The 4,333-nt window shown below is 38.7% G+C and overlaps 1 non-coding gene across 1 annotated transcript; it reads right to left on the bottom strand.

The window, feature by feature from the left end:
• Positions 1 to 3,841: 3,841 nt before the first annotated feature.
• LOC141699744 (small nucleolar RNA R71) lies at positions 3,842 to 3,948 on the bottom strand. Its single transcript, XR_012566089.1, has one exon. It is a non-coding gene; the product is annotated as a small nucleolar RNA R71 (small nucleolar RNA).
• Positions 3,949 to 4,333: the final 385 nt, after the last annotated feature.

Below are 4,333 nucleotides of genomic sequence, written 5' to 3'. Positions count from 1 at the left end.
CAAATGTTAACAAACTTAATAAGGCCAAAGGATCCAAGCAAGTCTGGGTCCTTAAAACTAATCATTAGTGGTCTTTGTGATTGCAGGGCAACATGAAAAACATCCTAGTTCTGGACAGTGGATGTTCAGGACATATGACTGGAAATAAATCCCTGTTATCAGACTTTGTGGAGAAAGCTGGCCCAGGTGTTTCTTATGGAGATGGCAACATGGGAAAAATTCTGGGATATGGCAATATCAATCTTGGGAATGTCATCATTGAAAAAGTAGCTCTAGTCTCAGGACTTAAACACAATCTCCTGAGTGTGAATCAAATCTGTGACAGAGGTTATCATGTGGATTTCTTTGAAGAACACTGTGAAGTTGTAAGTAAATCTACAGGAAAAGTTGTTCTGAAAAGATACAGGCATAGTAACATTTATGAAGCCAAGCTTTAAACAAGTTCTGATGGTTTTACAATCTGTCTTTTAAGTAGAGCATCAATTGAAGAAAGCTGGGATTGGCACAAGAAACTCTCTCATTTAATTTCAGCAATATAAATGAACTAGTCAAGAAAGATCTTGTGAGAGGACTGCCAAAATCAGTATTTGCTCCTGATGGCCTTTGTGATTCATGTCAAAAGGAAAAACAAAGAAAATCTTCATTCAAGAGCAAGACCGAATCTTCAATTCTTGAGCCTTATCACCTACTACATGTTGATCTATTTGGTCCAGTGAATGTCATGTCTATTGCAAAGAAGAAATATGCTATGGTCATAGTAGATGAGTTTACCAGATACACATGGGTGTATTTCTTGCACACAAAAAGTGAAACTGCATCTATCTTGATTGATCATGTCAAACAACTGGATAAATTGGTTAAAGACTCTGTGAAAATCATAAGAAGTGATAATGGCACTGAGTTCAAGAATTTGATTATGAAAGAGTTCTACAAAGACCATGGAATCAAGCGGGAATTTTCCGCTCCTGGAACTCCACAGTAAAATGGAGTTGTTGAAAGAAAGAATAGAACTCTTATTGAAGCTCCACGAACTATGCTTGATGAAGCAAAGTTACCAACCTATTTTTGGGCTGAAGCTGTGCAGACTGCTTGTTTTACTCAGAATACAACACTTATCAACAAGCATGAAAAGACACCATATGAGATGGTGAACAAAAAGAAGCCAAATCTGAAGTATTTTCATGTATTTGGATGCAAGTGTTTTGTTCTTAAGACTCATCCTGAACAACTACATAAATTTGATCTAAAAGCTGATGAAGGAATTTTTGTTGGATATCCATTTTCCAAAAAAGCCTTCAGAATCTACAATTTAAGAACAAGGGTTGTCATAGAATCTATCAATATCTCTTTTGATAATAAGAAGATTACAGGAATTGAAGATTTCAATGATCATGATCAGCTGAGATTTGAGAATGAAGTTTTAAATTCTGACACTGTAAATCCCGACAGTCTAAATCCGACAGTCTAAATCCTGATACTGCAAACTCTGATGGGTTAAACTCTGATGTTATTGAAACTGTGGTAACTACGCCAAAGAAAAATGCACCTGTGCAGGGGGAGCATATTGAAGATCCAACCACATCTCAAGAAGCATCAGAACCAAGAACAGGCTCTTCAAGTTCTGATTCATCAAGTTCAGATGGGGCAAGTTCTGATAATTCTGGAAACTCAAATTCTGATTCATCAAGTTCTGATGGGCCAAATTCTGATAATTCTAAAAACTCAAATTCTGAAGGATCCAACTCAGAGAGCATAATTTCAGGGGGAGCATCAGAAAATGTTGATGGAGACAGCATGGATCATGGGGGAGCATCCAGTTCTAGAGATAATCTTCCATCTGCAAGGAAGTGGACTAAAGAACATACACCTGACTTGATTATTGGAGATAGATAAGTGGATTTTATATCCACTTGGAATGCTTTATTACAAGCTTAAATTGGTGTTTTGGACTCAAGTTGTTGGTATTTTGATGTGTTTTTGTGTTGTTGCATTTCAGGTATCAGTTATATGAAGAAAAGAGCTTTTAAAGGAAATATGATGCCAAGGCCATTGTCAAGTTGTAGAGAATCTCAATAGCTTCGCGTGGGCAGTTGAATCGCCTAATTCTGACGAGTAGAACTCAAGTTATGGCCAAAACAAGATTCATCAGAAATTTTCCCAGTCAGTAGCTGAGCGCCCGCTCAGGAGCTGAGCGGCCGCTCAGGGCGCGGCTGGTCGCTGATTTCGCTGAAAAAACCTTTTTTGAGTGGAATTTGACGATTTTAAGGGTCCAGGTCCACTAGGGGCGTATATATACTTAAAAAAAAGGTTTTTCATCATCCGGGAAGATTGGGATACCAAGGAGAAGACCTAGAAGCACAAAACAACTCCAAAAAAGAAGATCTTGTTTTTAACTTGTAATTCTTTGAATAAGTTGTAACTTTGGATGCTCGTTTTTGTTCTTGTTGAACCTAGATCTCGTTTATTCGTACTTTAATTATTATTCAGTTTATTAAGACCTTGTTTATACCATGCTTTCATTGGAACCCATGGTGACGATGAGTTCGATTATGGGCTAATCGTTGTCATGGGGTTCTAGCGGATTTACTTATGAATTTCAATAATTGATTTGTTTCGATATCTTGGTGTGTGGTGATTGATTGATATCCTAGTATTGGTTGTGCTTATTCGTCTTATATGCGTAGCTAACATATAAGATAGTGTGTTAATCTCTATTGAAGCGACAATGAATATAGATGTTTAGAACTTGCCATGCTAGCATAGGTTCATGTATGTGTATGCATGATTCGTAGGTAACTTTAACCGTTTTACTTGCCCTATGTAATCAAGATAGATAACTTATGCTTAAACCGTTATGTTGTCAAATTCTATAGACATATAGGGTCTCAATATAATTGGTGCCTATTCAGCTTCTATCTCTTTTGTGGATGTCTGGTAGAATGGTAATCGTGCAACGAAAGTTGGCGTTTATCAGTTTCGTGTTATTTGATTAGTGTCATCACCATCACATGTTAAGGTTAAGAATGAAAAGGCTATTGAATGAAGTAGTAATGAAGTTAGGATCCCATGTTTGTTATATATAGTAATTCAACCTCAATTCTCTTAGTTAATGTTATTTAGTATAATCTCTTAGTTTAATAAAAACCCAATTTGTTATTTGTCTTAGCATTGAGCGATAACTATACATTGTTGCATAGGGGCATAAATTGAACTTAACCTAAACCAGTCTCTGTGGGAACGAATCTGATTTATATCTTATACTACTTGCGAACGCGTATACTTGCGTGAATATTAGCGCGTGTTTTCGCCCTAACAAGTTTTTGGCGCTGCTGCCGGGGACTCGGTGTTAATTTTTAGTTTATGTGCTTGTCATCAGTGGTCGTTAAAGTTCACTGACTCGGATTCTTTTACTTTCACAGTTTATTTGCTTGTGTTTCAGGTACTCATTACAATGGGAGATCCAGCAGCACGAACGAAAGCCTTGATGGACTTTTCTCAACCCAAGATCAATGACATTCAATCTAGCATTGTCCGGCCAGCTATCATAGCTAATACCTTTGAGATCAAGCCTGGCATAATTCAATGGGTGCAGAATTAAATCCAGTTTGGGGGTTCTTCAACGGAAGATCCCAATATGCACATTAGGGATTTCATTGAGATCTGCGACACCTTCAAGTTCAACGGTGTTTCTGAAGATGCTGTGAAGCTGAGACTGTTCCCATTCTCTCTGAGGGACAAGGCTAAGAGCTGGTTACACACTCTACCAGATGGTTCGATTACTACTTGGGAGGATCTTGCTCAGAAATTCCTTACTAAATTCTTCCCTATGGCGAAGACAGCTGCAATGAGGAACACTAGTACTCACTTTGTGCAGCAAACGGGAGAATCGCTATGTGAAGCTTGGGAGCGCTACAAGGAGATGCTTAGGAAGTGTCCTCATCATGGAATTCCTAATTGGATGATCATCACTTATTTTGACAATGGGTTGGGGGCACAGTCCAGACCCATGCTCGATGTAGCATCAGGCGGAGCATTATGGGCAAAGAGCTATAAGGAAGCTTATGATCTAATTGAACTGATGGCTGCTAATGAATATCAGTATCCAGCCCAGAGATGTCCACAGGGCAAGGTAGCAGGAGTTCTTGAGGTGGATACAGCTACGGCTATCACTGCTCAACTAAAGGCGTTGTCTATGAAGATCGATTCTCTGGCTAACTATGGTGTTAAGCAGATAACCAGTGTTTGTGAGCTGTGTGCAGGTCCGCATGCGACAGAGCAATGTGCTATATCTAGTGACTCAGCTCAGTTTGTGAGCAACTTTCAGAGATCGCAG

The sequence above is a fragment of the Apium graveolens genome, unplaced genomic scaffold (genome assembly GCF_009905375.1).
Source record: "Apium graveolens cultivar Ventura unplaced genomic scaffold, ASM990537v1 ctg1254, whole genome shotgun sequence".
NCBI classification, from domain to species: domain Eukaryota; kingdom Viridiplantae; phylum Streptophyta; class Magnoliopsida; order Apiales; family Apiaceae; genus Apium; species Apium graveolens.
The sequence above is the reverse complement of the archived record's forward strand: the minus strand, read 5'-3'. Positions and strand labels throughout refer to the sequence as shown.